The sequence below is a fragment of the Camelus dromedarius genome, chromosome 10 (genome assembly GCF_036321535.1).
Source record: "Camelus dromedarius isolate mCamDro1 chromosome 10, mCamDro1.pat, whole genome shotgun sequence".
Classification (NCBI taxonomy): Eukaryota; Metazoa; Chordata; class Mammalia; order Artiodactyla; family Camelidae; genus Camelus; species Camelus dromedarius.
Window position 1 is genome coordinate 43,578,377 of NC_087445.1, and position 12,372 is coordinate 43,590,748.

General features: G+C 40.6%; 1 protein-coding gene across 6 annotated transcripts in view; it reads left to right on the forward strand.

Annotated features, from left to right (window-relative positions):
• The window catches only part of TLE4 (TLE family member 4, transcriptional corepressor), a 137,813-nt gene that overhangs the window by 35,906 nt on the left and 89,535 nt on the right, over positions 1-12,372 (forward strand). The gene's annotated exons all lie outside the window — the stretch shown is intronic.

Below are 12,372 nucleotides of genomic sequence, written 5' to 3' on the forward strand. Positions count from 1 at the left end.
TATTCACAAACATGGGCCTGAGTTAATATCCTGAGTTCATATGCCCTCCTGGATCACCAACAACAAAGGATGTATTGTCTTTCTCCTCCTTTAGTTGTGACTACACCACCACCACCCACTATATCCCCATTTACTTATTTCTACTGAGGATTTGCTTGTTGACTAGATTGTGTGGAGTAGTGAAGGAGAGTTGGGGGCCGATTTGCATTTCTTTAGGAAGCCTGGCTACCCTTTGCCTGATCCATACCTGGGTGTATTTCTTCTGACTTTAAGCAGCTCTGCTTTGTGGAGGTGGCGAATGGGAAGAATGTGTAACCCACAGAGCTGTGACCAGGCTGAGGCGTCCTACGCCAAGGGAGAGGGGAAAGTTTGCATTTTCCCTGGGTTGGTGTTGGTCTTGAAGCTTCTGCAGGTGCAGACCCTTACATATAATCACCGGTACAGCTTACTCCTCTGGCATTCTTGCAGATTCTGGGGGGTTATGTTCAGACATGGGAGAGGTCTTGAGGGTGTTAGTGGAGCTAGCTGATTTGTCAACAGGTCGTTTTCCCACGTGAGTTATGTTGCTTGTGTGAGCAGGCCCAGTAGGAACAGAACGTGTAATGCTGGTGATGCTGGGCAAGACTGGACTGGAGTTAATTGGCTAAGGAAGTTGTACCCTATAGAGGAAAGCTGTGGGGAGATTCTGGCAGCTCCTTTTCTGCTCTAGGCTGGGAGGATAGTCATTATGATCTCACTACTTATTATTTATTTCCCCAATGTTTTTGACATTTCTTGGTTGAAATCCTTGATGTGTGTAATGAATGACCTATGTGATAGTTTTCTAAATCCTGATCCTGCGTATCTCTTTTCTTCTGCATGCTTTAGGTTTAATTGGCTCTTCTTTTTTCAGTTGCTTAGGTGTGTGTATATCTTTTAACATGTGGGCCATGGACATGTTCATTCCCAACCAGTCTGGGCCTCTCTGATGTTTTGTGTCTGAACATTGCCCACCTTGTTTCCTCTTCTGGGCATTCTGTGAGCATCACACTCCTCGCCTCTACCCTGAAGCCAGATGGACTGTAATCTGGAGGGAGGGGAGGAGGCAGGTTATTAGAGGAAGATGAATTCTATTTCCTGTCTCTTCAGAGGCATGGAAAATCACTCTTGCATGGCTGCGAGCGTCACTTGGTGCCAGGACTGAAGGCTCTTATAATTTGATCTTTTAACACCGGCTCTCTGCATGACAGTCTCACTGCCAAAACGGCAGCTGCGGCGTTAGAATTTATTTTAAAATATTTTTATTTAAAGATTAAATGATTGTATTTAGAAAAAAGAAAAATGTTTCCTGAAGACCACTGCATTAGGTGCAGGTTGGAGGGTTTTTTTTGGAGTTTGGCAAGAACAAGAGGTAAATTTACATGTATAATAGATAATAGATAAGTCTATTTTTAATTTAGCTCCCATGTGCTTATTAATATACATACTTAATATGGCTTGTGTCTAGTGTACCACATTTTCCCAAACTAAAAAATTTATAGTCTTGAGTGACAGCTGTTGAATAGATTTAGTTTTAACTGCAAGACCTTTTTGGGGGGAAATAAGTTGTAGAATTGTAGCCCCTGTGCTTGAAGTGTGTCTGTGTATGTAACAATCAGAGAAAAGTATTTTCCCATTGGAGTTCACTAAAACACTTACAGCATTATAGCCAGCATCTCTTGCAGGGATGTGCCTGTTGTACTCACGTACAGCTGCTTCCAGAGGCCCAGGCCCCAAACATAGGTGTTGCCGTCTCTTGTCATGAAGTGAGTAACCATCACTCAGAGTTGTTAAAATTTCATAGGATCCTTACAATCAGGATTTACAGAAACCTTATGAGTGAGTCCTTTCCCGTCTGAAGCTGTTCTTTTCTCCCACTTACTTTTGGCTTTTAAGAATGGGTAAGACTGATCTGTATTCTGCTGCCCTCAGATTTCTTCTTTAAAAGGCAAATCTCAAAGTAGTAACTAAATGGGATGTTCTTCTCTGTCTCTGTCTCACTTTGGTCTCATTTGCTGAGCAGGAACTGTCATCAACTTCCCGTTGGTCGTTCCATAAGCAAGAGGTGCCCGGATGATGACAGTCACATCTGGGTCAAGTCCTGGCCTCCCTGTTACAAATTGCGTGGCTTCCTATAACCTAGTTAAGCTGGGTGACTTTTAGCAAGTGATTTGCCTCTTTAAAACCTCAGTTTCCTCATCTGTGGGATGACGTTAATAACAGCATGAACGTATATGATTGCTGGGAGATCGATGACTGGGGATTGTACACGAGCAGTGCAGCACATAGTAAGCACCTCCAGATGTTGACGAGCAGTAGCTGCAGCAGCACGGAAGCTCTGGGCTCACTTTTGAGAGGACCTGGAGCCAGCCCCTCCCCCCCCCTTCTTAGTCACTGCCTTTCGGAAGAATGTGAATTGCTTGTCTTCCTCTCTAATGTCCTTACAGAGGAAGAAAATTATAAATTAAAACAACCCAGGGCTGTGAACTAGCTAAAAATCTCAATGAGGCATATTAGGTTGCCCCAAGGGTGATTCTCTTCTAGCTCCAAAATTAATTTTCCAATTTAGGAAACACCTGTCTCTCCCCAACCAGGAAGCGAAGATCCAGAAGGTGACAACTCTTCAAGGTGTTCAGCCTGTAGAGCTTACCTCAGAAAATGTGATGATTTTTGGATGGGGTCTGTCTTTTACCCTCAGAGCAATGTAGAAAAACAAATTTCTCAATCCACTTGGGGACTGGCTGTTTTCAAAGTACCTGGTGGTTTAGCTGGAGTTAGTTTTGTTCTTACAAGTAGTTTCTGTGGATGGGCTCTTTTTCCATCAGTGATTTCAGGATACAGTTTGTAGACCCTTAGACCGTGTGGGCCCTTTACAAAATTAAAGGTTGTCAGTAAGCACTGACTTGTCTCCAGTGCCCTCTCACCCCCTTTCCAGGAACATACCTTTAAGGAGATTTTAATGTAGATTGAAAACTACGTGCCTCTTGTTAAACCCTGGCAGCAAGGCACAGTATTTCTGCTAATTTGGAATCAGACCATCTCTGCCTCTTACTGGCTGTATATTGGGAAAGTTCTCTCTCTGAGCCTTAATATTGCTATAGATGGTGAGAGTAACCCCATCTTTACAATGTGTACTATATGTATTCAAGTTTAAAGCACTTGCGATAGCAAATGCCAGGTTTTTTGGTCATTGTTTTTTGTTTTTGCTTTTTTGTTTTTTTAAAATAACCTTTCCTGGGAAATGGATTTTATTCCAGCTTATTTTGGGTCCCAAGACATTTGGAGAGGGGGGACTTGGTAAAAGCTGGGAAGAGTTGAAGGTAACATTTCTGAATGGACTGGCTGGTGATCTTCCTGTGATAGGAGCTAGGCTGCAGCTCTGGGGGCTACTTCAAGCAGTGGGTGGTCAGCACTCCACAGATGTTCTTTCAGAAGGGAGGGAATATTATATTTTTATTGTTTTGGAAAGCCAGTAAGTATTGTCTTATCCTGTTAGATTAAGCATTAAATAAATATTGGGGATCTTACTTAGAGGGCAGTTGTGCTTTTTGGGCTCTTTTCCCCTTGGATTATAAAATAGTTTAGTTTTGAGATGGGCAGGGTATATGTTTCATGGTGACCAACAAGGTGTTCTTAAGACCTTTGAGTCTTAAATTCAAACCCCTAATAGGCTCTAGCTCAGTGGGTGATAACGAATCACACAACAGTTGGAAGTCTTCTTTCCCCAGAGTACCATTTGTACTTTTCAGAAACTTGTTGCTCCCCTAACAAAGAGCAGAGTTCATTGGAAGAGTTGTGTTATGTGTGAAGCAGGGTGATACGAGCTTGAGGTCAGGCAGACTTGGGACCAAATCTGGGCTTAGCCAACTTGCTTCTTTTATCATGCTGAACAAAATACTTAACTTTTCTGGGCAGCAGTTTCTTCATCTGGAAAATGGGAGACCTGCACTATAGGGTTGTTCTATGAGGATTAGGGATGCTGTTAAAGAACTAGCTGGGCATTAGGCCGCTTTAGCAGAGATCAAAGGAACAGCAGTTTAGGCAAGATAAAAGCTTGTTTTTCTCTCAGCATCACAGTTTGCATAGAAGCAGCTGTAGCTAATTTGGTGTCTCCACGATGTTGTAAGTGCAATCTCCTTCTATATTGATGTTGATCGTTCCCAGGACTCCCATGTCCTGCCCTGTCAAGCAGGAAGGGCGAGAGAAGCATGTGCTTTTTCTTTTAAGGGCATGATGTGGATGATGCTCATGTTTTTGCTCACTTTGCAGTGGCCAGTGCCTAGTTACTTGCCCACAGCTAGCTGCGACAAGCTTGGAAGCGTAGTCTTAGCTGAATATGCTCACCTAAAACCTATACTAATAGAAGGGGTGTCATGGGACAGCTACCAGTTGCCTCTAGACACAGTGCTATGCATAAAATAAAAATAGTGAGCATTATTATTATTGCCAGTGTTGATTTGAAGGGAAGTCATACTGAACCAGTGGTGTGTCTTTACATGACAAACTCTAGCTCTGACTATATAATCAGCACAACTCGTATTTTAACCTATCACATAGAATAGAAAGTAATGCCTATACATTCTTGTTATCGAAGTCTCCTCCAAGGACTGACTTGTAAGGAAAAGAGTCACCCATCAGGTATTGTTTATCATACACGCACAGGGGCTGTAAAGGAACCCTCATGAACAGTGATGGGCCCTGGGGGCTGTCTAGGCCTAAAGGTACAGCCTATGTTTACACCCGTATTTTTAAAAGCACCACAATTTTGGAAGACACCTTTCAACTGAAGATGGGACATACCAGTTCACACATGGGCTTGCCGTATTTCGTGGTAGACTTGCTGGAAGGAAAATGCAGCTTGAAGCTGGAAAAATTATTGTTAAGCAGATCTCTTCTCATAAGCGGAACATGTGTGAGTCTTTAAATTATAGTTCTTTCCCTCTCATCTATCTCAGACATACTCTTTTGTGCACACGTATTATCTTTGAACTAGAGAAAATTGGATCAAGATATTTGAGTCTCCCTCTACCCCAAGTCATGGAAGATGTATTGGATAAGTTGCTCTTGGTTTTATGGAATTTTAAGACATCTCAGAACAAGTAGCGCAGGTTGATTGCTCTGCAGCATCAAACTTGATCCATTTTTAATGTCTTGGGCCTCAAACCATTTCCAAAGCACAGCCTGAAGAAACCTGAAATGCACGTACCTTACTGGACAGAGTGAGAGAATGCTGGTTCCTATGACCAGTGGCTTCCTAATTCCCATTTATTAAGCCCATGGTCATCATTATGTTTGGAGAAATGGCATCATCCATCTTTAACCTTATTTTCAGCAGATTGTTACAACTTGTATCTAGTCACTCAGTACCCAGGAGGAGATGGATGTTGTCCTCCTCCCCTGGTCCTCTGCAATTTCAAAGCTAAATTTTCTTGTTTCTGTAAAGCAGAAGCAGGCTGTTTAGAGACAGTAGAGGAGGCCCACATTGGAGTGAGCAGCAGCTCTTTTTTCCCTTGCATCAGTAAATATTAACAAATCAAAAAAAAATTCACATTGTTCTGTTGACCACTTTTGACAAAAGTTCTCTGATCACTAGAATTTTTAGGAGTGAAAATTTTAAGCCTTTCTGCTTTCATTTTTATATTTACCTAGAGTAAAAGGAACATTCCAAGTTGAATGCTTTCTGGTACAAATTTAATTTTAATTCAAAACTGTGTTTTTATTGCCTTGTTAACTTTCTTAACGAGTAGTATCAAGTAGTTGTGTTTTTCTCCAGAATTCTGTAGATTTATTTGGGTGTTCTACATTGCATTTAAATGGTAGAAAATAATACACAATTACAAAATAGTGATAACATGCATTTATTTAATTCCAGTAGGCTAAAATAGCCAGTCAAATCAAGTGATACATGAATTTCTATTTTGGACTTTCCTTAAATCGTGTTCTTTTAATCTGATGGAAAGCAAACCTTTTCACTGTGTTAAGAGATATGGTTGTATCTCAAGTGCTGTTTATTTGGCACCTGGGTTAATATGGTATTGAATTACTCTGAACCACATTTTGCATGTATAGAATAATTGTAAAATAGAAGTAGAAAAATGTGATCAGTCACTTTCATATTGTGCCTTAGGGAGGAAATGAACAAAATACAGTGGTTACATGCACTGGTGGCAGTGTTCTCGCCTCATAATGGCGCCAGGTTAACTCATCTTATTGCTTGTTAACTTTGTAAGGAATCAGTGGCTTGTGATAACATGGTTTGATGTAGGAGAGCTTAGCTGAAATCACCAGAGATCCCCTGATAAGTATGTGGTGACACCTGTTAGACCATCTTCTGAGATCGTTCATTAAGTGCCAGCAGCCTTTACAGGACATGCCTGCTTCTCAGTCAAGGTCATTTTATCAGTGTTGGTAATGTGTTATGACAGTGCTGTGTAGCCAAGGAATGTCCTAAAATGACTAATACACCTGGATTGGGGCTTGAGAGGATTTGGACCAGTTTTCTCATTTTTACACTGGACAACCTTTCATTTAAAATACGTATTTTTTTTTTCTCACAATACTGACTGAAGCATCAGAGAGCATAATCCTGTCCCATGTTCCATGGTTGACTAATTGGGTTGTTCTGCGTGACCATGTGTTTTGGTTGACAGTTGGATGTTTGGTGAGACCCTTATGGTAGCATTGTGGCCTGTTTCCCCTCAGGAAGTTAAAGATGGTTCTCAGGAGGGAGAGCTTTGTTCTGCAGGTTTAAATGTGGACCTTCTTCCAAAGGCAGCAGTGCCACCCCTTGTCTGTATGTGTCTAAAAGGAGTAGTGTGCATTTGAGAAACTGACTTTTAGTTATGTAGCGGCTAACTAATTATTATTACTGGAGCTAAGCTTTAAAGTACCTTAAGTTAGAGCTGCATTGTCCAGTACAGGAGCCATGGCCATAAGTGGCTATCTAGATTTAAGTTAAAGTTATTTAAAATTGAATATGGCTAAAAATTCAGTTTCTTAGTCACATTAGCTACACTTTAGGTGCTCACTACCCACTCAAGTCCCACTAGTAGCTAGAGCTCAGATCTAGAACATTTCAAACATTGCAGAAAGTTCTCTTGAAAAGCTCTGGACTTCTAGAGCTTACTGTACATACCAGGGAAGAGTGCTCTGCCCACATGTGAGTGAGAAAGGAGAAGACAAGGCCAAACAGTCAGGATGAGAAATAAATACTTGGGCAACGTTTCCCAAGCTGTCTCCTGAGAGCCTTACATCCCAAGCTCCACAGCCAGAATTGTTTGGAAAGCCCTGCATACACATTCAACCTCTTTTCAGGTTGAAGCTCTGAGAAGACCCGACAGTTTACCAGGTGTTAGCCAGATTAAAACTTGTGAATTTTATAATTTTATTTTATGTCCAAATAATACTTAATTTCTTGTGGGACTGACGTTTCTTGGAATACCATTTAGGAAAGACTGACTGGAGGAGTTTTTGGTTAAATTTAAAGCTTACTTGTGTTGGTGAACCTGGTAGAATTGCTGAAAAAGGCTCAGTAAGAAGTAGGGTTTTAGCCTGGCTTAATGGGCATGGAGTGATACTTTTACTTGGGTTTGATCTGCTCAGGATCAAATTGTGTCTCGTCACACTGAGCACAACCAGAGGGGTAGCCAGAAGGACGAGTGGCTTAAAGCCAGTGACCTGGGGATATTAAACCTGGAATAGAGAAAATTGAAAACATGCATTATGCCATTTTCAAATACTTGAAGTACACTACTGTGGAGGAGAATTTAGAGGCAAAATTGGGTGGGAAGGAGTTTTGGGGAGATAGAGTTCTGACCCCATTGTCCCCACATGGAAAAAGTTTGCCCATGAAATAGTGAGTTCAGGCCCAAGCATCTTTCATCCTGGAATATTGCATTAGCCCTCTAACTGTTCTCCCTCCAGTCTGCTTCACCTCCCCACCATCCAGCTTCTTTACCGTTCCCAGATCCATCTTGCTAAAATGCAGAACTGATAGCCCTCAGCTGTTTAAAATTTTTTAATAAAAAATATCCTACCAGGGTAAAGTCCAACTTCTTTGCATGTTATGCAAAACTTTTTACTGTTTGGCTTCCTCCTGCCTTACAGATTTCACTTCCCGCTAGTACAGGGTTCTATAGAGTTTGCCTGCACCATACTCAGATGATCTCACGTGCTTGCTTTTGGTGTTGTTTTTGTGAATACCTCTTGCACTTTAAAGAGTTTTGCATTTGTGTCTTGCCATGCCCAAGAAGGTGCTCAAGATCCTACCTCGCCTTGTCTCTCCAACTTTGTCCCCTACCCTCCTCTCCTCCAGCCACACATTCTTCTTCTTTGATGGACAAGCTTCTTTATCCTTCAGGGACCTTATCCAAGTTGTTCCCATTGCCTCCAGTTCTTTTTTCCTTGAAAACCTGCAAATCTCCTGTAAATCCTTCTGGTCCCAGTGGTCAGGTCTACTTCCTTAGGGAATCTCCCTCCAGCCCTAAGATTTGATTAGATATTTCTCTCATGAGTGATAGTATAGCATTCTGTCATTTTCTTCATAGAAATTATCCTCCAATTGTAATTACAAAGCCTTTTGAGTATTATTAATTCCCTGATTGTCTTGTTAATTTCGGTTCCTACCACAGTGCTTGGCACACAGTAGGTGCTTAATAAATAATTGAATGAATGAATAAGGAAATGAAGCCTTTCCTGATGCCCCAGGAAGTGTGCTGACCATTCTTGCCTGTAACCTTCCTTGTACTTTAAATCTTACATCCTGTATTGTAAGGTGCTCTGTGTGAATTATGTGGTGGAGGTGTGGGAGGGGCATTATCTCTTGCTCATTTTTTGTATCTCCACGTATCAGGATAAGAATCCTAGTTCACTAGTTCATTTACATCTATCCTTATTACCCTATAGTACCCCTATCAATAAGAGGGATATTAAAAAAAAATTACAAGTTGTGATGTAGTTTTTTAAATCTAAGGTTTTCATTAGAGGTACCACCTCTAGTGCCATGCCCCAAAGTGTTGTCATGGCAGGTATTATCATTGCAATCTCTTCTGAGAAACATTTCAAACATCTAAGGTATATATTCTAGTGGTTTGTTAATGCCTATTTCTCAGCAGGCTTTGTTGGACTTATCATAAGCTTATATTGTTTTAATCTCTTTCTTGTAGAAAAAATATTTTCAATATTTTAACTGAAAAAGTGCAGAAAGCAATTTGATGATGATGAAAGGAAGTAGGCAAGTGGTTTAATGTATAGATTTTCATTTTACTGGTCTTTTTTTTCCAACCATGCTTGTATTCCTTAAATCACAGTATTTTATTGAGATGTAATTTACATGTTATAAAATTCACTCAGGTGTACAGTTCAATAATTTTTAGTAAATTTACAGAGTTGTGCAACCATAACCAGAATCTAGGTTTGTTTGTTTGCTTGTTTTTTTAGGTAAATCACAGTATTTTAAAGAAGAAATATTTGAGCTTTTTTTCTTTTCCAGATCCCACTTAGAGGCCTCTCTCTTAGAAACCCTTGGCTTATTGGTATATTCCTAGTGGCATTTTATTTGGTGGTGCTGGTGGAAAGTTCAGTCTGGGAGCTCGTATCTGAGTGAGCATCTTGAGCAATGAGAGAGGCCATAGGACTCTGCTTCCTCCTGCAGATTGACTGGGGTGACTGGCTGTCACCACTTGTGGTGAGGCCGCAGAGGGGATCGGCAGGAAGTGGGAGAGGAAATGAGATGTGGGTGGAGTGGGAGGAGAGGAGCAGATGGGGAAGGGGGAGAGAAGGGGAAGAGAAGGCAGACATACTAGGAAAGCCATCATGGTTCTAAGAAGATGTGAAAAACTTGTCATATTTTCTGAGTCAGCTTTTATACTAAAAATTGCAAATGGGGAAAAAATGCTTCTTTGGGTCCGATTATGGGAGTATTTAGGGCTTCTTCCTCGAGTGTTCATTTTTTCTGTTGTGATCATTTGCCCTTCTCGGTGGTGCTTTCGTGTGTGGTATTATGTTACTGTGTGGCTCAGTGAGCATCGCTGGGGTGTTTCCGGTGCTCTCAGCACACAGGGGAGGAGGCACTCTTTGCCTTAGGGAGCTTCTGTTCAAAAAGTCCTTAAGTGCCACATGATTCGCACTTGTAAGCAGAAATAAGGAAGTAAAATCCTGAACTACAGGTGAAGTTCAGATGTGGTATTAGCCCATGGCCATTGCCGTGAGAGAAAAGGAAGGAGCTGAGTCATGACTTCCATTGTCACTTTAGGTTTTTAGCAAGAGTTTCTATAAAAGCATCTGATGTCAGTGTTACGGTTCACTGGTGTGTTTCTGGTTTTCTCAGTAAATGTACTTGATTTTCATGCCAAGTCAGAAAGATATGCCCACTGCCTTAAGGCATCTTTGCTCATCTTGGCAGTTGGAATCCAGTTTATGAAGCAAGAGTTGAGTGATCTTCATGGTAGAAAGGCCCTAAATACATGTATTTTCTGTATCTCTGTCTCATGGAAGTGTTCTTTGAATACTTAATGTAGAGTAGATGATATTTCAGTAATAGGAGGTATTTCAGTAATATACAGAAATGGCACAGAGTAAGAGCTTTCAGAGATTTTGAACGAGTGGATGTGTGAATGGAATGAGAGAGATGCATGTTGCGTATGTGTGAAGGTGTTCCTTTGGCTTTCAGTTTCTGGGAAGTTTTGAGCAGCCATTATTGAGTGTTGGAAAGTAAAAGGTGGAAAATTCCATAAAAATTTTTGTCCATAAACTCACTTTTGAGTATTCCAGTTGTCCTACATGTTGTGTTTTTCTCTGCTTCCCAAGTGCTGTGATTTTTCACTGCCCTGACAACCAGATTTGTCCTAAATCTAAAAACGCGTTCTGTGCTTGGCAAATGGTAGCTGCTCAGTAAACATACATGGTCAGACTGACTTCAAGGGAGAACCACTACTATTGGCCACTTTATTAACTGTGCCTCTATTCCTTCTAGTGCTTCCATGAATATTTAGGATTTCTACTTTCAGAGAAAGAGGAAAATGAATTATTTTACTCTGTCAAATATTTTATTAAAGAGTAAGGGTAGATGGAGATACCTGTAAAGATTTTGTGGTTGCTTCATAAGCCCTTGTTTTGAAACCAACTTGCAATCTAAAAAAAAATCAAAGGTATAGAGTTTAACGATCAGAGTCCATTAAAAGTGTAACATTACACTGATCTGTTATTGAGCAGTTTTCATTGCATTATTCATAGGCATAATCTCTTCTAGGAAATCAAGAGTGAAAACACCACATCTAGATAAACTAAAGCAGTTTCCTTTTCCATGTCACCTCCCCCACTACCCCTACACAGTTGGGAGGCAAAAATAGTAGTCACCCTAGTTAATCCTAGTAACTGTATATCTGGGGGCTTTGCGGTGTAATACCAAGTAAGGGCAAGGGGAATTTCACATACAACTGGTGGCTTAGCTCTTTGTATGTATTAAGCAGTACGATAGCTGAGCTTCGTACTCACTTCAGGTCAGTAGAGAATGCTGGTACATTTCTCAACTGGAATCAGCCAAAACAGGACTCTTCCCAGCCACACAGAGGAGTACCTGTTTCACAGCACAGTCTCTTTGGCTCTTCATTTACTAAACCAAGTTGGAAAAAGTCCAGAAGAGACCTATTTTAGACTGAATTTGAGTGTGTGTGTACTAGAGTGTTCAAGTGTATTTAGTTGGGAATAATATTTACATTTTAGGGGTACTTGTATAAGCACTTGTGTGTGTCCAGGTGTAAATTGCCTATATGCAGAGACTTCTGTGCTATATAATTTTTTTCTAATATCATCAAAATTAATAATTTCAGATTGTGCTCATTCTCTTTAAAACTGAGTCATGGTCAGAGGGGTTTTCATATATTATCCATCCTCAGTTTTCAAAAGAAAAACAACTTAAACTTACATGTTTTAGTTTTCTGATTGCATTTAAAAGAAATACCTGAAGTCCTTAAACTTTAGTGTTGGCAAGAGTTGTACATTTTTAATATCTTTCCAATATGCAGCCCTTCATGACAGGAATGAAAACATGAGTGCTTTTTCACATTTACAGAAGAAATATAAACGTTGAATTCTGTATGTCCTTCTAGTGTCTGCTCTAACAAATAATCAGGAGAAAATGTAAAAATAAGTACTTACAGGGAATATTTTCAAAACATGTTTTATGTAGGTGGCAGAGAAGAGGGGATACAAAGAAGGCAGGTGGGATGGGTTATGTTGTTTTGTTAGTATTAGTGGAAGATACTGGGTCAAAGTGCACCACTGACTTGAATGTAAAATTTAAGCTGCTTCTACCAGTTGTAAGGGAGCATCCTTCATTGGGGGCGCAGGGATGAT